At 39.8% G+C, this 23838-nt stretch overlaps 22 non-coding genes across 22 annotated transcripts; all 22 read right to left on the bottom strand.

Moving 5' to 3' along the window:
• Positions 1–212: 212 nt before the first annotated feature.
• trnag-gcc (transfer RNA glycine (anticodon GCC)) lies at positions 213–283 on the bottom strand. The gene has a single exon. It is a non-coding gene; the product is annotated as a tRNA-Gly (tRNA).
• Positions 284–1959: 1676 nt separating this feature from the next.
• On the bottom strand, positions 1960–2030 carry trnag-gcc (transfer RNA glycine (anticodon GCC)). Its single transcript has one exon. It is a non-coding gene; the product is annotated as a tRNA-Gly (tRNA).
• Positions 2031–2310: 280 nt separating this feature from the next.
• trnag-gcc (transfer RNA glycine (anticodon GCC)) lies at positions 2311–2381 on the bottom strand. The gene has a single exon. It is a non-coding gene; the product is annotated as a tRNA-Gly (tRNA).
• A 977-nt stretch (positions 2382–3358) lies between these two features.
• Positions 3359–3429, bottom strand: trnag-gcc (transfer RNA glycine (anticodon GCC)). Its single transcript has one exon. It is a non-coding gene; the product is annotated as a tRNA-Gly (tRNA).
• Positions 3430–4059: 630 nt separating this feature from the next.
• On the bottom strand, positions 4060–4130 carry trnag-gcc (transfer RNA glycine (anticodon GCC)). Its single transcript has one exon. It is a non-coding gene; the product is annotated as a tRNA-Gly (tRNA).
• Positions 4131–4760: 630 nt separating this feature from the next.
• trnag-gcc (transfer RNA glycine (anticodon GCC)) lies at positions 4761–4831 on the bottom strand. The gene has a single exon. It is a non-coding gene; the product is annotated as a tRNA-Gly (tRNA).
• A 2025-nt stretch (positions 4832–6856) lies between these two features.
• Positions 6857–6927, bottom strand: trnag-gcc (transfer RNA glycine (anticodon GCC)). The gene has a single exon. It is a non-coding gene; the product is annotated as a tRNA-Gly (tRNA).
• A 280-nt stretch (positions 6928–7207) lies between these two features.
• On the bottom strand, positions 7208–7278 carry trnag-gcc (transfer RNA glycine (anticodon GCC)). The gene has a single exon. It is a non-coding gene; the product is annotated as a tRNA-Gly (tRNA).
• Positions 7279–8255: 977 nt separating this feature from the next.
• On the bottom strand, positions 8256–8326 carry trnag-gcc (transfer RNA glycine (anticodon GCC)). Its single transcript has one exon. It is a non-coding gene; the product is annotated as a tRNA-Gly (tRNA).
• Positions 8327–8606: 280 nt separating this feature from the next.
• Positions 8607–8677, bottom strand: trnag-gcc (transfer RNA glycine (anticodon GCC)). Its single transcript has one exon. It is a non-coding gene; the product is annotated as a tRNA-Gly (tRNA).
• A 1864-nt stretch (positions 8678–10541) lies between these two features.
• trnag-gcc (transfer RNA glycine (anticodon GCC)) lies at positions 10542–10612 on the bottom strand. The gene has a single exon. It is a non-coding gene; the product is annotated as a tRNA-Gly (tRNA).
• A 2027-nt stretch (positions 10613–12639) lies between these two features.
• trnag-gcc (transfer RNA glycine (anticodon GCC)) lies at positions 12640–12710 on the bottom strand. Its single transcript has one exon. It is a non-coding gene; the product is annotated as a tRNA-Gly (tRNA).
• Positions 12711–12989: 279 nt separating this feature from the next.
• On the bottom strand, positions 12990–13060 carry trnag-gcc (transfer RNA glycine (anticodon GCC)). The gene has a single exon. It is a non-coding gene; the product is annotated as a tRNA-Gly (tRNA).
• A 279-nt stretch (positions 13061–13339) lies between these two features.
• On the bottom strand, positions 13340–13410 carry trnag-gcc (transfer RNA glycine (anticodon GCC)). Its single transcript has one exon. It is a non-coding gene; the product is annotated as a tRNA-Gly (tRNA).
• A 279-nt stretch (positions 13411–13689) lies between these two features.
• trnag-gcc (transfer RNA glycine (anticodon GCC)) lies at positions 13690–13760 on the bottom strand. Its single transcript has one exon. It is a non-coding gene; the product is annotated as a tRNA-Gly (tRNA).
• A 977-nt stretch (positions 13761–14737) lies between these two features.
• Positions 14738–14808, bottom strand: trnag-gcc (transfer RNA glycine (anticodon GCC)). Its single transcript has one exon. It is a non-coding gene; the product is annotated as a tRNA-Gly (tRNA).
• Positions 14809–16489: 1681 nt separating this feature from the next.
• Positions 16490–16560, bottom strand: trnag-gcc (transfer RNA glycine (anticodon GCC)). The gene has a single exon. It is a non-coding gene; the product is annotated as a tRNA-Gly (tRNA).
• A 2221-nt stretch (positions 16561–18781) lies between these two features.
• On the bottom strand, positions 18782–18852 carry trnag-gcc (transfer RNA glycine (anticodon GCC)). Its single transcript has one exon. It is a non-coding gene; the product is annotated as a tRNA-Gly (tRNA).
• A 1870-nt stretch (positions 18853–20722) lies between these two features.
• Positions 20723–20793, bottom strand: trnag-gcc (transfer RNA glycine (anticodon GCC)). The gene has a single exon. It is a non-coding gene; the product is annotated as a tRNA-Gly (tRNA).
• Positions 20794–21065: 272 nt separating this feature from the next.
• trnag-gcc (transfer RNA glycine (anticodon GCC)) lies at positions 21066–21136 on the bottom strand. The gene has a single exon. It is a non-coding gene; the product is annotated as a tRNA-Gly (tRNA).
• Positions 21137–21416: 280 nt separating this feature from the next.
• On the bottom strand, positions 21417–21487 carry trnag-gcc (transfer RNA glycine (anticodon GCC)). The gene has a single exon. It is a non-coding gene; the product is annotated as a tRNA-Gly (tRNA).
• Positions 21488–23008: 1521 nt separating this feature from the next.
• On the bottom strand, positions 23009–23079 carry trnag-gcc (transfer RNA glycine (anticodon GCC)). The gene has a single exon. It is a non-coding gene; the product is annotated as a tRNA-Gly (tRNA).
• Between the last annotated feature and the right edge of the window lie 759 nt (positions 23080–23838).

The following is a 23838-nucleotide window of genomic DNA, read 5'->3' as shown; positions in this document are numbered from 1 at the left end:
GTTAGGGGAGATGTTTATACAAATGCTTAGAAAACATAAAGTTATTGATAGTTTTTTCCCCTTATCTCTTTTTCTTACCTCAATGAATAGTCTAAAGACTACGCTATCTACGAACCCAGTATCAAGTGAGAAACCGTGGGACGACTCACTGACCATCCTCACATCCATCACGACTTTTATGTTTGTGACACATAAGAACGGCATAGTATACCTGCATTGGCCGGGAATCGGACCCAGGTCTCCCGCGTGGCAGGCGAGAATTCTACCACTGAACCACCAATGCTTACAAAAGTGTTAATTTTCCAACTTTTTTTTTTTCTTGGCACCTTCTCCATCCTTTTCTCATATTCTGTTAGGGGAGATGTTTATACAAATGCTTAGAAAACAAAAAGTTATTGATACTTTTTTCCCCTTATCTCTTTTTCTTACCTTAATGAATAGTCTACTGCTCTGCTATCTACGAACCCAATATCAAGTGAGAAACCGTGGGACGACTCACTGACCATCTTCACATCCATCACGACTTTTATGTTTGTGACACATAAGAACGGTAAAGTATATCTGTATTGGCCGGGAATCAGACCCGGGTCTCCCGCGTGGCAGGCGAGAATTCTACCACTGAATCACCAATGCTCACAAAAGTGTTAATTTTCCAATTTTTTTTTTTCTTGGCATTTTCTCCATCCTTTTCTCATATTCTTATAGGGGAGATGTTTATACAAATGCTTAGAAAACAAAAAGTTATTGATACTTTTTTCCCCTTATCTCTTTTTCTTACCTCAATGAATAGTCTACAGACTACGCTATCTACGAAACCAATATCAAGTGAGAAACCGTGGGACGACTCACTGACCATCCTCACATCCATCACGACTTTTATGTTTGTGACACATAAGAACGGGAAAGTATACCTGCATTGGCCGGGAATCGGACCCGGGTCTCCGCGTGGCAGGCGAGAATTCTACCACTGCACGACCAATGCTCACAAAAGTGTTAATTTTCCAATTTTTTTTTTTCTTGGCATTTTCTCCATCCTTTTCTCATTTTCTGTTAGGGGAGATGTTTATACAAATGCTTAGAAAACATAAAGTTATTGATAGTTTTTTCCCCTTATCTCTTTTTCTTACCTCAATGAATAGTCTAAAGACTACGCTATCTACGAACCCAGTATCAAGTGAGAAACCGTGGGACGACTCACTGACCATCTTCACATCCATCACGACTTTTATGTTTGTGACACATAAGAACGGTAAAGTATATCTGTATTGGCCGGGAATCAGACCCGGGTCTCCCGCGTGGCAGGCGAGAATTCTACCACTGAATCACCAATGCTCACAAAAGTGTTAATTTTCCAATTTTTTTTTTTCTTGGCATTTTCTCCATCCTTTTCTCATATTCTTATAGGGGAGATGTTTATACAAATGCTTAGAAAACAAAAAGTTATTGATACTTTTTTCCCCTTATCTCTTTTTCTTACCTTAATGAATAGTCTACTGCTCTGCTATCTACGAACCCAATATCAAGTGAGAAACCGTGGGACGACTCACTGACCATCCTCACATCCATCACGACTTTTATGTTTGTGACACATAAGAACGGGAAAGTATACCTGCATTGGCCGGGAATCGGACCCGGGTCACCCGCGTGGCAGGCGAGAATTCTACCACTGAATCACCAATTCTCACAAAAGTGTTAATTTTCCAATTTTTTTTTTTCTTGGCATTTTCTCCATCCTTTTCTCATATTCTTATAGGGGAGATGTTTATACAAATGCTTAGAAAACAAAAAGTTATTGATACTTTTTTCCCCTTATCTCTTTTTCTTACCTTAATGAATAGTCTACTGCTCTGCTATCTACGAACCCAATATCAAGTGAGAAACCGTGGGACGACTCACTGACCATCCTCACATCCATCACGACTTTTATGTTTGTGACACATAAGAAAGGGATAGTATACCTGCATTGGCCGGGAATTGGACCCGGGTCTCCCGCGTGGCAGGCGAGAATTCTACCACTGAACCACCAATGCTCACAAAAGTGTTAATTTTCCAATTTTTTTTTTTTCTTGGCATTTTCTCCATCCTTTTCTCATATTCTTATAGGGGAGATGTTTATACAAATGCTTAGAAAACATAAAGTTATTGATAGTTTTTTCCCCTTATCTCTTTTTCTTACCTCAATGAATAGTCTACAGACTACGCTATCTACGAACCCAATATCAAGTGAGAAACCGTGGGACGACTCACTGACCATCCTCACATCCATCACGACTTTTATGTTTGTGACACATAAGAACGGCATAGTATACCTGCATTGGCCGGGAATCGGACCCGGGTCTCCCGCGTGGCAGGCGAGAATTCTACCACTGAACCACCAATGCTCACAAAAGTGTAAATTTTCCAATTTTTTTTTTTTCTTGGCATTTTCTCCATCCTTTTCTCATATTCTGTTAGGGGAGATGTTTATACAAATGCTTAGAAAACATAAAGTTATTGATACTTTTTTGACCTTTTCTCTTTTTCTTACCTTAATGAATAGTCTACAGACTCTGCAATCTACGAACCCAGTATCAAGTGAGAAACCGTGGGACGACTCACTGACCATCCTCACATCCATCACGACTTTTATGTTTGTGACACATAAGAACGGTAAAGTATATCTGTATTGGCCGGGAATCAGACCCGGGTCTCCCGCGTGGCAGGCGAGAATTCTACCACTGAATCACCAATGCTCACAAAAGTGTTAATTTTCCAATTTTTTTTTTCTTGGCATTTTCTCCATCCTTTTCTCATATTCTTATAGGGGAGATGTTTATACAAATGCTTAGAAAACAAAAAGTTATTGATACTTTTTTCCCCTTATCTCTTTTTCTTACCTTAATGAATAGTCTACTGCTCTGCTATCTACGAACCCAATATCAAGTGAGAAACCGTGGGACGACTCACTGACCATCCTCACATCCATCACGACTTTTATGTTTGTGACACATAAGAACGGGAAAGTATACCTGCATTGGCCGGGAATCGGACCCGGGTCTCCCGCGTGGCAGGCGAGAATTCTACCACTGAATCACCAATTCTCACAAAAGTTTTAATTTTCCAATTTTTTTTTTTCTTGGCATTTTCTCCATCCTTTTCTCATATTCTTATAGGGGAGATGTTTATACAAATGCTTAGAAAACAAAAAGTTATTGATACTTTTTTCCCCTTATCTCTTTTTCTTACCTTAATGAATAGTCTACTGCTCTGCTATCTACGAACCCAATATCAAGTGAGAAACCGTGGGACGACTCACTGACCATCCTCACATCCATCACGACTTTTATGTTTGTGACACATAAGAACGGGATAGTATACCTGCATTGGCCGGGAATTGGACCCGGGTCTCCCGCGTGGCAGGCGAGAATTCTACCACTGAACCACCAATGCTCACAAAAGTGTTAATTTTCCAATTTTTTTTTTTTCTTGGCATTTTCTCCATCCTTTTCTCATATTCTTATAGGGGAGATGTTTATACAAATGCTTAGAAAACATAAAGTTATTGATACTTTTTTCCCCTTATCTCTTTTTCTTACCTCAATGAATAGTCTAAAGACTACGCTATCTACGAACCCAATATCAAGTGAGAAACCGTGGGACGACTCACTGACCATCCTCACATCCATCACGACTTTTATGTTTGTGACACATAAGAACGGTAAAGTATATTTGTATTGGTCGGGAATCAGACCCGGGTCTCCCGCGTGGCAGGCGAGAATTCTACCACTGAACCACCAATGCTTACAAAACTGTTAATTTTCCAACTTTTTTTTTTTCTTGGCACTTTCTCCATCCTTTTCTTATATTCTGTTAGGGGAGATGTTTATACAAATGCTTAGAAAACAAAAAGTTATTGATACTTTTTTCCCCTTATCTCTTTTTCTTACCTTAATGAATAGTCTACTGCTCTGCTATCTACGAACCCAATATCAAGTGAGAAACCGTGGGATGACTCACTGACCATCCTCACATCCATCACGACTTTTATGTTTGTGACACATAAGAACGGGATAGTATACCTGCATTGGCCGGGAATTGGACCCGGGTCTCCCGCGTGGCAGGCGAGAATTCTACCACTGAACCACCAATGCTCACAAAAGTGTTAATTTTCCAATTTTTTTTTTTTCTTGGCATTTTCTCCATCCTTTTCTCATATTCTTATAGGGGAGATGTTTATACAAATGCTTAGAAAACATAAAGTTATTGATACTTTTTTCCCCTTATCTCTTTTTCTTACCTCAATGAATAGTCTACAGACTACGCTATCTACGAACCCAATATCAAGTGAGAAACCGTGGGACGACTCACTGACCATCCTCACATCCATCACGACTTTTATGTTTGTGACACATAAGAACGGGAAAGTATACCTGCATTGGCCGGGAATCGGACCCGGGTCTCCCGCGTGGCAGGCGAGAATTCTACCACTGAATGACCAATGCTCACAAAAGTGTTAATTTTCCAATTTTTTTTTTTCTTGGCATTTTCTCCATCCTTTTCTCATTTTCTGTTAGGGGAGATGTTTATACAAATGCTTAGAAAACATAAAGTTATTGATAGTTTTTTCCCCTTATCTCTTTTTCTTACCTCAATGAATAGTCTAAAGACTACGCTATCTACGAACCCAGTATCAAGTGAGAAACCGTGGGACGACTCACTGACCATCCTCACATCCATCACGACTTTTATGTTTGTGACACATAAGAACGGCATAGTATACCTGCATTGGCCGGGAATCGGACCCAGGTCTCCCGCGTGGCAGGCGAGAATTCTACCACTGAACCACCAATGCTTACAAAAGTGTTAATTTTCCAACTTTTTTTTTTTCTTGGCACCTTCTCCATCCTTTTCTCATATTCTGTTAGGGGAGATGTTTATACAAATGCTTAGAAAACAAAAAGTTATTGATACTTTTTTCCCCTTATCTCTTTTTCTTACCTTAATGAATAGTCTACTGCTCTGCTATCTACGAACCCAATATCAAGTGAGAAACCGTGGGACGACTCACTGACCATCTTCACATCCATCACGACTTTTATGTTTGTGACACATAAGAACGGTAAAGTATATCTGTATTGGCCGGGAATCAGACCCGGGTCTCCCGCGTGGCAGGCGAGAATTCTACCACTGAATCACCAATGCTCACAAAAGTGTTAATTTTCCAATTTTTTTTTTTCTTGGCATTTTCTCCATCCTTTTCTCATATTCTTATAGGGGAGATGTTTATACAAATGCTTAGAAAACAAAAAGTTATTGATACTTTTTTCCCCTTATCTCTTTTTCTTACCTTAATGAATAGTCTACTGCTCTGCTATCTACGAACCCAATATCAAGTGAGAAACCGTGGGACGACTCACTGACCATCTTCACATCCATCACGACTTTTATGTTTGTGACACATAAGAACGGTAAAGTATATCTGTATTGGCCGGGAATCAGACCCGGGTCTCCCGCGTGGCAGGCGAGAATTCTACCACTGAACGACCAATGCTCACAAAAGTGTTAATTTTCCAATTTTTTTTTTTCTTGGCATTTTCTCCATCCTTTTCTCATATTCTTATAGGGGAGATGTTTATACAAATGCTTAGAAAACATAAAGTTATTGATACTTTTTTCCCCTTATCTCTTTTTCTTACCTCAATGAATAGTCTACAGACTACGCTATCTACGAACCCAATATCAAGTGAGAAACCGTGGGACGACTCACTGACCATCCTCACATCCATCACGACTTTTATGTTTGTGACACATAAGAACGGGAAAGTATACCTGCATTGGCCGGGAATCGGACCCGGGTCTCCGCGTGGCAGGCGAGAATTCTACCACTGCACGACCAATGCTCACAAAAGTGTTAATTTTCCAATTTTTTTTTTTCTTGGCATTTTCTCCATCCTTTTCTCATTTTCTGTTAGGGGAGATGTTTATACAAATGCTTAGAAAACATAAAGTTATTGATAGTTTTTTCCCCTTATCTCTTTTTCTTACCTCAATGAATAGTCTAAAGACTACGCTATCTACGAACCCAGTATCAAGTGAGAAACCGTGGGACGACTCACTGACCATCTTCACATCCATCACGACTTTTATGTTTGTGACACATAAGAACGGTAAAGTATATCTGTATTGGCCGGGAATCAGACCCGGGTCTCCCGCGTGGCAGGCGAGAATTCTACCACTGAATCACCAATGCTCACAAAAGTGTTAATTTTCCAATTTTTTTTTTTCTTGGCATTTTCTCCATCCTTTTCTCATATTCTTATAGGGGAGATGTTTATACAAATGCTTAGAAAACAAAAAGTTATTGATACTTTTTTCCCCTTATCTCTTTTTCTTACCTTAATGAATAGTCTACTGCTCTGCTATCTACGAACCCAATATCAAGTGAGAAACCGTGGGACGACTCACTGACCATCCTCACATCCATCACGACTTTTATGTTTGTGACACATAAGAACGGGAAAGTATACCTGCATTGGCCGGGAATCGGACCCGGGTCACCCGCGTGGCAGGCGAGAATTCTACCACTGAATCACCAATTCTCACAAAAGTGTTAATTTTCCAATTTTTTTTTTTCTTGGCATTTTCTCCATCCTTTTCTCATATTCTTATAGGGGAGATGTTTATACAAATGCTTAGAAAACAAAAAGTTATTGATACTTTTTTCCCCTTATCTCTTTTTCTTACCTTAATGAATAGTCTACTGCTCTGCTATCTACGAACCCAATATCAAGTGAGAAACCGTGGGACGACTCACTGACCATCCTCACATCCATCACGACTTTTATGTTTGTGACACATAAGAAAGGGATAGTATACCTGCATTGGCCGGGAATTGGACCCGGGTCTCCCGCGTGGCAGGCGAGAATTCTACCACTGAACCACCAATGCTCACAAAAGTGTTAATTTTCCAATTTTTTTTTTTTCTTGGCATTTTCTCCATCCTTTTCTCATATTCTTATAGGGGAGATGTTTATACAAATGCTTAGAAAACATAAAGTTATTGATAGTTTTTTCCCCTTATCTCTTTTTCTTACCTCAATGAATAGTCTACAGACTACGCTATCTACGAACCCAATATCAAGTGAGAAACCGTGGGACGACTCACTGACCATCCTCACATCCATCACGACTTTTATGTTTGTGACACATAAGAACGGCATAGTATACCTGCATTGGCCGGGAATCGGACCCGGGTCTCCCGCGTGGCAGGCGAGAATTCTACCACTGAACCACCAATGCTCACAAAAGTGTAAATTTTCCAATTTTTTTTTTTTCTTGGCATTTTCTCCATCCTTTTCTCATATTCTGTTAGGGGAGATGTTTATACAAATGCTTAGAAAACATAAAGTTATTGATACTTTTTTGACCTTTTCTCTTTTTCTTACCTTAATGAATAGTCTACAGACTCTGCAATCTACGAACCCAGTATCAAGTGAGAAACCGTGGGACGACTCACTGACCATCCTCACATCCATCACGACTTTTATGTTTGTGACACATAAGAACGGTAAAGTATATCTGTATTGGCCGGGAATCAGACCCGGGTCTCCCGCGTGGCAGGCGAGAATTCTACCACTGAATCACCAATGCTCACAAAAGTGTTAATTTTCCAATTTTTTTTTTCTTGGCATTTTCTCCATCCTTTTCTCATATTCTTATAGGGGAGATGTTTATACAAATGCTTAGAAAACAAAAAGTTATTGATACTTTTTTCCCCTTATCTCTTTTTCTTACCTTAATGAATAGTCTACTGCTCTGCTATCTACGAACCCAATATCAAGTGAGAAACCGTGGGACGACTCACTGACCATCCTCACATCCATCACGACTTTTATGTTTGTGACACATAAGAACGGGAAAGTATACCTGCATTGGCCGGGAATCGGACCCGGGTCTCCCGCGTGGCAGGCGAGAATTCTACCACTGAATCACCAATTCTCACAAAAGTTTTAATTTTCCAATTTTTTTTTTTCTTGGCATTTTCTCCATCCTTTTCTCATATTCTTATAGGGGAGATGTTTATACAAATGCTTAGAAAACAAAAAGTTATTGATACTTTTTTCCCCTTATCTCTTTTTCTTACCTTAATGAATAGTCTACTGCTCTGCTATCTACGAACCCAATATCAAGTGAGAAACCGTGGGACGACTCACTGACCATCCTCACATCCATCACGACTTTTATGTTTGTGACACATAAGAACGGGATAGTATACCTGCATTGGCCGGGAATTGGACCCGGGTCTCCCGCGTGGCAGGCGAGAATTCTACCACTGAACCACCAATGCTCACAAAAGTGTTAATTTTCCAATTTTTTTTTTTTCTTGGCATTTTCTCCATCCTTTTCTCATATTCTTATAGGGGAGATGTTTATACAAATGCTTAGAAAACATAAAGTTATTGATACTTTTTTCCCCTTATCTCTTTTTCTTACCTCAATGAATAGTCTAAAGACTACGCTATCTACGAACCCAATATCAAGTGAGAAACCGTGGGACGACTCACTGACCATCCTCACATCCATCACGACTTTTATGTTTGTGACACATAAGAACGGCATAGTATACCTGCATTGGCCGGGAATCGGACCCGGGTCTCCCGCGTGGCAGGCGAGAATTCTACCACTGAACCACCAATGCTCACAAAAGTGTAAATTTTCAAATTTTTTTTTTTTCTTGGCATTTTCTCCATCCTTTTCTCATATTCTGTTAGGGGAGATGTTTATACAAATGCTTAGAAAACATAAAGTTATTGATACTTTTTTCACCTTTTCTTACCTTAATGAATAGTCTACAGACTCTGCAATCTACGAACCCAGTATCAAGTGAGAAACCGTGGGACGACTCACTGACCATCCTCACATCCATCACGACTTTCATGTTTGTGAAACATAAGAACGGGATAGTATACCTGCATTGGCCGGGAATCGGACCCCGGTCTCCCGCGTGGCAGGCGAGAATTCTACCACTGAACCACCAATGCTCACAAAAGTGTTAATTTTCCAATTTTTTTTTTTTCTTGGCATTTTCTCCATCCTTTTCTCATATTCTGTTAGGGGAGATGTTTATACAAATGCTTAGAAAACATAAAGTTATTGATACTTTTTTCACCTTTTCTCTTTTTCTTACCTTAATGAATAGTCTACTGCTCTGCTATCTACGAACCCAATATCAAGTGAGAAACCGTGGGATGACTCACTGACCATCCTCACATCCATCACGACTTTAAGGTCAGTGACACATAAGAACAGTAAGTTACATCTGTACTGGCCAGGAACTGGACCCGGGTCTGTCAAATGGGAGGCAAGAATTCTACCACTGAACCACCAATGTTTACAAGATTGTGGATTTACCAACTTTTTTTTCTTCTATCCTTTTCTCATATTGTGTTAGGGGAGATGTTTGTACAAATGATTAGAAAACAAGAAGTCATTGATATGTTTTTTTCTGTCTTTTGAATAGTCTCCAGACTATTCAAACACTGTCCCCCACATGGCAGGCAAGATTTCTACCACTGAACCACCAATGCTTACAATAGTGTTAATTTTCCAACTTTTTTTTCTTGGCACTTTCTCCATCCTTTTCTCATATTCTGTTAGGGGAGATGTTTATACAAATGCTTTGAAAACAAAAAGTTATTGATAGTTTTTTCCCCTTATCTCTTTTTCTTACCTCAATGAATAGTCTACAGACTACGCTATCTACGAACCCAGTATCAAGTGAGAAACCGTGGGACGACTCACTGACCATCTTCACATCCATCACGACTTTTATGTTTGTGACACATAAGAACGGTAAAGTATATCTGTATTGGCCGGGAATCAGACCCGGGTCTCCCGCGTGGCAGGCGAGAATTCTACCACTGAATCACCAATGCTCACAAAAGTGTTAATTTTCCAAATTTTTTTTTTCTTGGCATTTTCTCCATCCTTTTCTCATATTCTTATAGGGGAGATGTTTATACAAATGCTTAGAAAACAAAAAGTTATTGATACTTTTTTCCCCTTATCTCTTTTTCTTACCTTAATGAATAGTCTACTGCTCTGCTATCTACGAACCCAATATCAAGTGAGAAACCGTGGGACGACTCACTGACCATCTTCACATCCATCACGACTTTTATGTTTGTGACACATAAGAACGGTAAAGTATATCTGTATTGGCCGGGAATCAGACCCGGGTCTCCCGCGTGGCAGGCGAGAATTCTACCACTGAACGACCAATGCTCACAAAAGTGTTAATTTTCCAATTTTTTTTTTCTTGGCATTTTCTCCATCCTTTTCTCATATTCTTATAGGGGAGATGTTTATACAAATGCTTAGAAAACATAAAGTTATTGATACTTTTTTCCCCTTATCTCTTTTTCTTACCTCAATGAATAGTCTACAGACTACGCTATCTACGAACCCAATATCAAGTGAGAAACCGTGGGACGACTCACTGACCATCCTCACATCCATCACGACTTTTATGTTTGTGACACATAAGAACGGGAAAATATACCTGCATTGGCCGGGAATCGGACCCGGGTCTCCCGCGTGGCAGGCGAGAATTCTACCACTGAACGACCAATGCTCACAAAAGTGTTAATTTTCCAATTTTTTTTTTTCTTGGCATTTTCTCCATCCTTTTCTCATTTTCTGTTAGGGGAGATGTTTATACAAATGCTTAGAAAACATAAAGTTATTGATAGTTTTTTCCCCTTATCTCTTTTTCTTACCTCAATGAATAGTCTAAAGACTACGCTATCTACGAACCCAGTATCAAGTGAGAAACCGTGGGACGACTCACTGACCATCTTCACATCCATCACGACTTTTATGTTTGTGACACATAAGAACGGTAAAGTATATCTGTATTGGCCGGGAATCAGACCCGGGTCTCCCGCGTGGCAGGCGAGAATTCTACCACTGAATCACCAATGCTCACAAAAGTGTTAATTTTCCAAATTTTTTTTTTCTTGGCATTTTCTCCATCCTTTTCTCATATTCTTATAGGGGAGATGTTTATACAAATGCTTAGAAAACAAAAAGTTATTGATACTTTTTTCCCCTTATCTCTTTTTCTTACCTTAATGAATAGTCTACTGCTCTGCTATCTACGAACCCAATATCAAGTGAGAAACCGTGGGACGACTCACTGACCATCTTCACATCCATCACGACTTTTATGTTTGTGACACATAAGAACGGTAAAGTATATCTGTATTGGCCGGGAATCAGACCCGGGTCTCCCGCGTGGCAGGCGAGAATTCTACCACTGAACGACCAATGCTCACAAAAGTGTTAATTTTCCAATTTTTTTTTTCTTGGCATTTTCTCCATCCTTTTCTCATATTCTTATAGGGGAGATGTTTATACAAATGCTTAGAAAACATAAAGTTATTGATACTTTTTTCCCCTTATCTCTTTTTCTTACCTCAATGAATAGTCTGCAGACTACGCTATCTACGAACCCAATATCAAGTGAGAAACCGTGGGACGACTCACTGACCATCCTCACATCCATCACGACTTTTATGTTTGTGACACATAAGAACGGGAAAGTATACCTGCATTGGCCGGGAATCGGACCCGGGTCTCCCGCGTGGCAGGCGAGAATTCTACCACTGAATGACCAATGCTCACAAAAGTGTTAATTTTCCAATTTTTTTTTTTCTTGGCATTTTCTCCATCCTTTTCTCATTTTCTGTTAGGGGAGATGTTTATACAAATGCTTAGAAAACATAAAGTTATTGATAGTTTTTTCCCCTTATCTCTTTTTCTTACCTCAATGAATAGTCTACAGACTACGCTATCTACGAACCCAGTATCAAGTGAGAAACCGTGGGACGACTCACTGACCATCTTCACATCCATCACGACTTTTATGTTTGTGACACATAAGAACGGTAAAGTATATCTGTATTGGCCGGGAATCAGACCCGGGTCTCCCGCGTGGCAGGCGAGAATTCTACCACTGAATCACCAATGCTCACAAAAGTGTTAATTTTCCAATTTTTTTTTTTCTTGGCATTTTCTCCATCCTTTTCTCATATTCTTATAGGGGAGATGTTTATACAAATGCTTAGAAAACAAAAAGTTATTGATACTTTTTTCCCCTTATCTCTTTTTCTTACCTCAATGAATAGTCTACAGACTACGCTATCTACGAACCCAGTATCAAGTGAGAAACCGTGGGACGACTCACTGACCATCTTCACATCCATCACGACTTTTATGTTTGTGACACATAAGAACGGTAAAGTATATCTGTATTGGCCGGGAATCAGACCCGGGTCTCCCGCGTGGCAGGCGAGAATTCTACCACTGAATCACCAATGCTCACAAAAGTGTTAATTTTCCAATTTTTTTTTTTCTTGGCATTTTCTCCATCCTTTTCTCATATTCTTATAGGGGAGATGTTTATACAAATGCTTAGAAAACAAAAAGTTATTGATACTTTTTTCCCCTTATCTCTTTTTCTTACCTCAATGAATAGTCTACAGACTACGCTATCTACGAACCCAATATCAAGTGAGAAACCGTGGGACGACTCACTGACCATCCTCACATCCATCACGACTTTTATGTTTGTGACACATAAGAACGGGAAAGTATACCTGCATTGGCCGGGAATCGGACCCGGGTCTCCCGCGTGGCAGGCGAGAATTCTACCACTGAACGACCAATGCTCACAAAAGTGTTAATTTTCCAATTTTTTTTTTTCTTGGCATTTTCTCCATCCTTTTCTCATTTTCTGTTAGGGGAGATGTTTATACAAATGCTTAGAAAACATAAAGTTATTGATAGTTTTTTCCCCTTATCTCTTTTTCTTACCTCAATGAATAGTCTAAAGACTACGCTATCTACGAACCCAGTATCAAGTGAGAAACCGTGGGACGACTCACTGACCATCCTCACATCCATCACGACTTTTATGTTTGTGACACATAAGAACGGCATAGTATACCTGCATTGGCCGGGAATCGGACCCGGGTCTCCCGCGTGGCAGGCGAGAATTCTACCACTGAACCACCAATGCTTACAAAAGTGTTAATTTTCCAACTTTTTTTTTTTCTTGGCACCTTCTCCATCCTTTTCTCATATTCTGTTAGGGGAGATGTTTATACAAATGCTTAGAAAACAAAAAGTTATTGATACTTTTTTCCCCTTATCTCTTTTTCTTACCTTAATGAATAGTCTACTGCTCTGCTATCTACGAACCCAATATCAAGTGAGAAACCGTGGGACGACTCACTGACCATCCTCACATCCATCACGACTTTTATGTTTGTGACACATAAGAACGGGAAAGTATACCTGCATTGGCCGGGAATCGGACCCGGGTCTCCCGCGTGGCAGGCGAGAATTCTACCACTGAACGACCAATGCTCACAAAAGTGTTAATTTTCCAATTTTTTTTTTTCTTGGCATTTTCTCCATCCTTTTCTCATTTTCTGTTAGGGGAGATGTTTATACAAATGCTTAGAAAACATAAAGTTATTGATAGTTTTTTCCCCTTATCTCTTTTTCTTACCTCAATGAATAGTCTAAAGACTACGCTATCTACGAACCCAGTATCAAGTGAGAAACCGTGGGACGACTCACTGACCATCCTCACATCCATCACGACTTTTATGTTTGTGACACATAAGAACGGCATAGTATACCTGCATTGGCCGGGAATCGGACCCGGGTCTCCCGCGTGGCAGGCGAGAATTCTACCACTGAACCACCAATGCTCACAAAAGTGTTAATTTTCCAATTTTTTTTTTTCTTGGCATTTTCTCCATCCTTTTCTCATATTCTTATAGGGGAGATGTTTATACAAATGCTTAGAAAACAAAAAGTTATTGATACTTTTTTCCCCTTATCTCTTTTTCTTACCTTAATGAATAGTCTACTGCTCTGCTATCTACGAACCCAATATCAAGTGAGAAACCGTGGGACGACTCACTGACCATCTTCACATCCATCACGACTTTTATGTTTGTGACACATAAGAACGGTAAAGTATATCTGTATTGGCCGGGAATCGGACCCGGGTCTCCCGCGTGGCAGGCGAGAATTCTACCACTGAACGACCAATGCTCACAAAAGTGTTAATTTTCCAATTTTTTTTTTTCTTGGCATTTTCTCCATCCTTTTCTCATTTTCTGTTAGGGGAGATGTTTATACAAATGCTTTGAAAACATAAAGTTATTGATAGTTTTTTCCCCTTATCTCTTTTTCTTACCTCAATGAATAGTCTAAAGACTACGCTATCTACGAACCCAGTATCAAGTGAGAAACCGTGGGACGACTCACTGACCATCTTCACATCCATCACGACTTTTATGTTTGTGACACATAAGAACGGTAAAGTATATCTGTATTGGCCGGGAATCAGACCCGGGTCTCCCGCGTGGCAGGCGAGAATTCTACCACTGAATCACCAATGCTCACAAAAGTGTTAATTTTCCAATTTTTTTTTTTCTTGGCATTTTCTCCATCCTTTTCTCATATTCTTATAGGGGAGATGTTTATACAAATGCTTAGAAAACAAAAAGTTATTGATACTTTTTTCCCCTTATCTCTTTTTCTTACCTTAATGAATAGTCTACTGCTCTGCTATCTACGAACCCAATATCAAGTGAGAAACCGTGGGACGACTCACTGACCATCCTCACATCCATCACGACTTTTATGTTTGTGACACATAAGAACGGCATAGTATACCTGCATTGGCCGGGAATCGGACCCGGGTCTCCCGCGTGGCAGGCGAGAATTCTACCACTGAACCACCAATGCTCACAAAAGTGTAAATTTTCCAATTTTTTTTTTTTCTTGGCATTTTCTCCATCCTTTTCTCATATTCTGTTAGGGGAGATGTTTATACAAATGCTTAGAAAACATAAAGTTATTGATACTTTTTTGACCTTTTCTCTTTTTCTTACCTTAATGAATAGTCTACAGACTCTGCAATCTACGAACCCAGTATCAAGTGAGAAACCGTGGGACGACTCACTGACCATCCTCACATCCATCACGACTTTCATGTTTGTGAAACATAAGAACGGGATAGTATACCTGCATTGGCCGGGAATCGGACCGCGGTCTCCCGCGTGGCAGGCGAGAATTCTACCACTGAACCACCAATGCTCACAAAAGTGTTAATTTTCCAATTTTTTTTTTTTCTTGGCATTTTCTCCATCCTTTTCTCATATTCTGTTAGGGGAGATGTTTATACAAATGCTTAGAAAACATAAAGTTATTGATACTTTTTTCCCCTTATCTCTTTTTCTTACCTCAATGAATAGTCTACAGACTACGCTATCTACGAACCCAATATCAAGTGAGAAACCGTGGGACGACTCACTGACCATCCTCACATCCATCACGACTTTTATGTTTGTGACACATAAGAACGGGATAGTATACCTGCATTGGCCGGGAATTGGACCCGGGTCTCCCGCGTGGCAGGCGAGAATTCTACCACTGAACGACCAATGCTCACAAAAGTGTTAATTTTCCAATTTTTTTTTTTCTTGGCATTTTCTCCATCCTTTTCTCATATTCTTATAGGGGAGATGTTTATACAAATGCTTAGAAAACATAAAGTTATTGATACTTTTTTCCCCTTATCTCTTTTTCTTACCTCAATGAATAGTCTACAGACTACGCTATCTACGAACCCAATATCAAGTGAGAAACCGTGGGACGACTCACTGACCATCCTCACATCCATCACGACTTTTATGTTTGTGACACATAAGAACGGGAAAGTATACCTGCATTGGTCGGGAATCGGACCCGGGTCTCCCGCGTGGCAGGCGAGAATTCTACCACTGAACGACCAATGCTCACAAAAGTGTTAATTTTCCAAATTTTTTTTTTCTTGGCATTTTCTCCATCCTTTTCTCATTTTCTGTTAGGGGAGATGTTTATACAAATGCTTAGAAAACATAAAGTTATTGATAGTTTTTTCCCCTTATCTCTTTTTCTTACCTCAATGAATAGTCTACAGACTACGCTATCTACGAACCCAATATCAAGTGAGAAACCGTGGGACGACTCACTGACCATCCTCACATCCATCACGACTTTTATGTTTGTGACACATAAGAACGGGATAGTATACCTGCATTGGCCGGGAATTGGACCCGGGTCTCCCGCGTGGCAGGCGAGAATTCTACCACTGAACGACCAATGCTCACAAAAGTGTTAATTTTCCAATTTTTTTTTTTCTTGGCATTTTCTCCATCCTTTTCTCATATTCTTATAGGGGAGATGTTTATACAAATGCTTAGAAAACATAAAGTTATTGATACTTTTTTCCCCTTATCTCTTTTTCTTACCTCAATGAATAGTCTACAGACTACGCTATCTACGAACCCAATATCAAGTGAGAAACCGTGGGACGACTCACTGACCATCCTCACATCCATCACGACTTTTATGTTTGTGACACATAAGAACGGGAAAGTATACCTGCATTGGCCGGGAATCGGACCCGGGTCTCCCGCGTGGCAGGCGAGAATTCTACCACTGAACGACCAATGCTCACAAAAGTGTTAATTTTCCAAATTTTTTTTTTCTTGGCATTTTCTCCATCCTTTTCTCATTTTCTGTTAGGGGAGATGTTTATACAAATGCTTAGAAAACATAAAGTTATTGATAGTTTTTTCCCCTTATCTCTTTTTCTTACCTCAATGAATAGTCTAAAGACTACGCTATCTACGAACCCAGTATCAAGTGAGAAACCGTGGGACGACTCACTGACCATCCTCACATCCATCACGACTTTCATGTTTGTGAAACATAAGAACGGGATAGTATACCTGCATTGGCCGGGAATCGGACCCCGGTCTCCCGCGTGGCAGGCGAGAATTCTACCACTGAACCACCAATGCTCACAAAAGTGTTAATTTTCCAATTTTTTTTTTTTCTTGGCATTTTCTCCATCCTTTTCTCATATTCTGTTAGGGGAGATGTTTATACAAATGCTTAGAAAACATAAAGTTATTGATACTTTTTTCACCTTTTCTCTTTTTCTTACCTTAATGAATAGTCTACTGCTCTGCTATCTACGAACCCAATATCAAGTGAGAAACCGTGGGATGACTCACTGACCATCCTCACATCCATCACGACTTTAAGGTCAGTGACACATAAGAACAGTAAGTTACATCTGTACTGGCCAGGAACTGGACCCGGGTCTGTCAAATGGGAGGCAAGAATTCTACCACTGAACCACCAATGTTTACAAGATTGTGGATTTACCAACTTTTTTTTCTTCTATCCTTTTCTCATATTGTGTTAGGGGAGATGTTTGTACAAATGATTAGAAAACAAGAAGTCATTGATATGTTTTTTTCTGTCTTTTGAATAGTCTCCAGACTATTCAAACACTGTCCCCCACATGGCAGGCAAGAATTCTACCACTGAACCACCAATGCTTACAATAGTGTTAATTTTCCAACTTTTTTTTCTTGGCACTTTCTCCATCCTTTTCTCATATTCTGTTAGGGGAGATGTTTATACAAATGCTTTGAAAACAAAAAGTTATTGATAGTTTTTTCCCCTTATCTCTTTTTCTTACCTCAATGAATAGTCTACAGACTACGCTATCTACGAACCCAGTATCAAGTGAGAAACCGTGGGACGACTCACTGACCATCTTCACATCCATCACGACTTTTATGTTTGTGACACATAAGAACGGTAAAGTATATCTGTATTGGCCGGGAATCAGACCCGGGTCTCCCGCGTGGCAGGCGAGAATTCTACCACTGAATCACCAATGCTCACAAAAGTGTTAATTTTCCAATTTTTTTTTTTCTTGGCATTTTCTCCATCCTTTTCTCATATTCTTATAGGGGAGATGTTTATACAAATGCTTAGAAAACAAAAAGTTATTGATACTTCTTTCCCCTTATCTCTTTTTCTTACCTTAATGAATAGTCTACTGCTCTGCTATCTACGAACCCAATATCAAGTGAGAAACCGTGGGACGACTCACTGACCATCCTCACATCCATCACGACTTTTATGTTTGTGACACATAAGAACGGGAAAGTATACCTGCATTGGCCGGGAATCGGACCCGGGTCTCCCGCGTGGCAGGCGAGAATTCTACCACTGAATCACCAATTCTCACAAAAGTGTTAATTTTCCAATTTTTTTTTTTCTTGGCATTTTCTCCATCCTTTTCTCATATTCTTATAGGGGAGATGTTTATACAAATGCTTAGAAAACAAAAAGTTATTGATAGTTTTTTCCCCTTATCTCTTTTTCTTACCTTAATGAATAGTCTACTGCTCTGCTATCTACGAACCCAATATCAAGTGAGAAACCGTGGGACGACTCACTGACCATCCTCACATCCATCACGACTTTTATGTTTGTGACACATAAGAACGGTAAAGTATATCTGTATTGGCCGGGAATCAGACCCGGGTCTCCCGCGTGGCAGGCGAGAATTCTACCACTGAACGACCAATGCTCACAAAAGTGTTAATTTTCCAATTTTTTTTTTTCTTGGCATTTTCTCCATCCTTTTCTCATATTCTTATAGGGGAGATGTTTATACAAATGCTTAGAAAACATAAAGTTATTGATACTTTTTTCCCCTTATCTCTTTTTCTTACCTCAATGAATAGTCTACAGACTACGCTATCTACGAACCCAATATCAAGTGAGAAACCGTGGGACGACTCACTGACCATCCTCACATCCATCACGACTTTTATGTTTGTGACACATAAGAACGGGAAAGTATACCTGCATTGGCCGGGAATCGGACCCAGGTCTCCCGCGTGGCAGGCGAGAATTCTACCACTGAACCACCAATGCTCACGAAAGTGTTAATTTTCCAATTTTTTTTTTTTCTTGGCATTTTCTCCATCCTTTTCTCATATTCTGTTAGGGGAGATGTTTATACAAATGCTTAGAAAACATAAAGTTATTGATACTTTTTTCACCTTTTCTCTTTTTCTTACCTTAATGAATAGTCTACAGACTGCAATCTACGAACCCAGTATCAAGTGAGAAACCGTGGGACGACTCACTGACCATCCTCACATCCATCACGACTTTCATGTTTGTGAAACATAAGAACGGGATAGTATACCTGCATTGGCCGGGAATCAGACCCCGGTCTCCCGCGTGGCAGGCGAGAATTCTACCACTGAACCACCAATGCTCACAAAAGTGTTAATTTTCCAATTTTTTTTTTTTCTTGGCATTTTCTCCATCCTTTTCTCATATTCTGTTAGGGGAGATGTTTATACAAATGCTTTGAAAACATAAAGTTATTGATACTTTTTTCACCTTTTCTTTTTTTCTTACCTTAATGAATAGTCTACTGCTCTGCTATCTACGAACCCAATATCAAGTGAGAAACCGTGGGACGACTCACTGACCATCCTCACATCCATCACGACTTTAAGGTCAGTGACACATAAGAACAGTAAGTTACATCTGTACTGGCCGGGAACTGGACCCGGGTCTGTCAAATGGGAGGCAAGAATTCTACCACTGAACCACCAATGTTTACAAGATTGTGGATTTACCAACTTTTTTTTCTTCTATCCTTTTCTCATATTGTGTTAGGGGAGATGTTTGTACAAATGATTAGAAAACAAGAAGTCATTGATATGTTTTTTTCTGTCTTTTGAATAGCCTCCAGACTATTCAAACACTGTCCCCCACATGGCAGGCAAGAATTCTACCACTGAACCACCAATGCTTACAATAGTGTTAATTTTCCAACTTTTTTTTCTTGGCACTTTCTCCATCCTTTTCTCATATTCTGTTAGGGGAAATGTTTATACAAATGCTTTGAAAACAAAAAGTTATTGATAGTTTTTTCCCCTTATCTCTTTTTCTTACCTCAATGAATAGTCTACAGACTACGCTATCTACGAACCCAGTATCAAGTGAGAAACCGTGGGACGACTCACTGACCATCTTCACATCCATCACGACTTTTATGTTTGTGACACATAAGAACGGTAAAGTATATCTGTATTGGCCGGGAATCAGACCCGGGTCTCCCGCGTGGCAGGCGAGAATTCTACCACTGAATCACCAATGCTCACAAAAGTGTTAATTTTCCAATTTTTTTTTTTCTTGGCATTTTCTCCATCCTTTTCTCATATTCTTATAGGGGAGATGTTTATACAAATGCTTAGAAAACAAAAAGTTATTGATACTTTTTTCCCCTTATCTCTTTTTCTTACCTTAATGAATAGTCTACTGCTCTGCTATCTACAAACCCAATATCAAGTGAGAAACCGTGGGACGACTCACTGACCATCCTCACATCCATCACGACTTTTATGTTTGTGACACATAAGAACGGGAAAGTATACCTGCATTGGCCGGGAATCGGACCCGGGTCTCCCGCGTGGCAGGCGAGAATTCTACCACTGAATCACCAATTCTCACAAAAGTGTTAATTTTCCAATTTTTTTTTTTCTTGGCATTTTCTCCATCCTTTTCTCATATTCTTATAGGGGAGATGTTTACACAAATGCTTAGAAAACAAAAAGTTATTGATACTTTTTTCCCCTTATCTCTTTTTCTTACCTTAATGAATAGTCTACTGCTCTGCTATCTACGAACCCAATATCAAGTGAGAAACCGTGGGACGACTCACTGACCATCCTCACATCCATCACGACTTTCATGTTTGTGAAACATAAGAACGGGATAGTATACCTGCATTGGCCGGGAATCGGACCCGGGTCTCCCGCGTGGCAGGCGAGAATTCTACCACTGAACCACCAATGCTCACAAAAGTGTTAATTTTCCAATTTTTTTTTTTTCTTGGCATTTTCTCCATCCTTTTCTCATATTCTGTTAGGGGAGATGTTTATACAAATGCTTAGAAAACATAAAGTTATTGATACTTTTTTCACCTTTTCTTACCTTAATGAGTAGTCTACAGACTCCGCAATCTACGAACCCAGTATCAAGTGAGAAACCGTGGGACGACTCACTGACCATCCTCACATCCATCACGACTTTTATGTTTGTGACACATAAGAACGGCATAGTATACCTGCATTGGCCGGGAATCGGACCCGGGTCTCCCGCGTGGCAGGCGAGAATTCTACCACTGAACCACCAATGCTCACGAAAGTGTTAATTTTCCAATTTTTTTTTTTTCTTGGCATTTTCTCCATCCTTTTCTCATATTCTGTTAGGGGAGATGTTTATACAAATGCTTAGAAAACATAAAGTTATTGATACTTTTTTGACCTTTTCTCTTTTTCTTACCTTAATGAATAGTCTACAGACTCTGCAATCTACGAACCCAGTATCAAGTGAGAAACCGTGGGACGACTCACTGACCATCCTCACATCCATCACGACTTTCATGTTTGTGAAACATAAGAACAGCATAGTATACCTGCATTGGCCGGGAATCGGACCCGGGTCTCCCGCGTGGCAGGCGAGAATTCTACCACTGAACCACCAATGCTTACAAAAGTGTTAATTTTCCAACTTTTTTTTTTTCTTGGCACCTTCTCCATCCTTTTCTCATATTCTGTTAGGGGAGATGTGTATACAAATGCTTAGAAAACATAAAGTTATTGATACTTTTTTCACCTTTTCTCTTTTTCTTACCTTAATGAATAGTCTACTGCTCTGCTATCTACGAACCCAATATCAAGTGAGAAACCGTGGGACGACTCACTGACCATCCTCACATCCATCACGACTTTAAGGTCAGTGACACATAAGAACAGTAAGTTACATCTGTACTGGCCAGGAACTGGACCCGGGTCTGTCAAATGGGAGGCAAGAATTCTACCACTGAACCACCAATGTTTACAAGATTGTGGATTTACCAACTTTTTTTTCTTCTATCCTTTTCTCATATTGTGTTAGGGGAGATGTTTGTACAAATGATTAGAAAACAAGAAGTCATTGATATGTTTTTTTCTGTCTTTTGAATAGTCTCCAGACTATTCAAACACTGTCCCCCACATGGCAGGCAAGAATTCTACCACTGAACCACCAATGCTTACAATAGTGTTAATTTTCCAACTTTTTTTTCTTGGCACTTTCTCCATCCTTTTCTCATATTCTGTTAGGGGAGATGTTTATACAAATGCTTTGAAAACAAAAAGTTATTGATAGTTTTTTCCCCTTATCTCTTTTTCTTACCTCAATGAATAGTCTACAGACTACGCTATCTACGAACCCAGTATCAAGTGAGAAACCGTGGGACGACTCACTGACCATCTTCACATCCATCACGACTTTTATGTTTGTGACACATAAGAACGGTAAAGTATATCTGTATTGGCCGGGAATCAGACCCGGGTCTCCCGCGTGGCAGGCGAGAATTCTACCACTGAATCACCAATGCTCACAAAAGTTTTAATTTTCCAATTTTTTTTTTTCTTGGCATTTTCTCCATCCTTTTCTCATATTCTTATAGGGGAGATGTTTATACAAATGCTTAGAAAACAAAAAGTTATTGATACTTTTTTCCCCTTATCTCTTTTTCTTACCTTAATGAATAGTCTACTGCTCTGCTATCTACGAACCCAATATCAAGTGAGAAACCGTGGGACGACTCACTGACCATCCTCACATCCATCACGACTTTTATGTTTGTGACACATAAGAACGGGATAGTATACCTGCATTGGCCGGGAATTGGACCCGGGTCTCCCGCGTGGCAGGCGAGAATTCTACCACTGAACGACCAATGCTCACAAAAGTGTTAATTTTCCAATTTTTTTTTTCTTGGCATTTTCTCCATCCTTTTCTCATATTCTTATAGGGGAGATGTTTATACAAATGCTTAGAAAACATAAAGTTATTGATACTTTTTTCCCCTTATCTCTTTTTCTTACCTCAATGAATAGTCTACAGACTACGCTATCTACGAACCCAATATCAAGTGAGAAACCGTGGGACGACTCACTGACCATCCTCACATCCATCACGACTTTTATGTTTGTGACACATAAGAACGGGAAAGTATACCTGCATTGGCCGGGAATCGGACCCGGGTCTCCCGCGTGGCAGGCGAGAATTCTACCACTGAACGACCAATGCTCACAAAAGTGTTAATTTTCCAAATTTTTTTTTTCTTGGCATTTTCTCCATCCTTTTCTCATTTTCTGTTAGGGGAGATGTTTATACAAATGCTTAGAAAACATAAAGTTATTGATAGTTTTTTCCCCTTATCTCTTTTTCTTACCTCAATGAATAGTCTAAAGACTACGCTATCTACGAACCCAGTATCAAGTGAGAAACCGTGGGACGACTCACTGACCATCCTCACATCCATCACGACTTTCATGTTTGTGAAACATAAGAACGGGATAGTATACCTGCATTGGCCGGGAATCGGACCCCGGTCTCCCGCGTGGCAGGCGAGAATTCTACCACTGAACCACCAATGCTCACAAAAGTGTTAATTTTCCAATTTTTTTTTTTTCTTGGCATTTTCTCCATCCTTTTCTCATATTCTGTTAGGGGAGAAGTTTATACAAATGCTTAGAAAACATAAAGTTAATGATACTTTTTTCACCTTTTCTTACCTTAATGAGTAGTCTACAGACTCCGCTATCTACGAACCCAGTATCAAGTGAGAAACCGTGGGACGACTCACTGACCATCCTCACATCCATCATGACTTTAAGGTCAGTGACACATAAGAACAGTAAGTTACATCTGTACTGGCCAGGAACTGGACCCGGGTCTGTCAAATGGGAGGCAAGAATTCTACCACTGAACCACCAATGTTTACAAGATTGTGGATTTACCAACTTTTTTTTCTTCTATCCTTTTCTCATATTGTGTTAGGGGAGA

The sequence above is a fragment of the Leuresthes tenuis genome, unplaced genomic scaffold, assembly GCF_036924035.1.
Source record: "Leuresthes tenuis unplaced genomic scaffold, fLeuTen1.0.hap1 SCAF_5, whole genome shotgun sequence".
NCBI lineage: Eukaryota > Metazoa > Chordata > Actinopteri > Atheriniformes > Atherinopsidae > Leuresthes > Leuresthes tenuis.
This window is presented reverse-complemented; position numbering and strand designations above follow the sequence as displayed.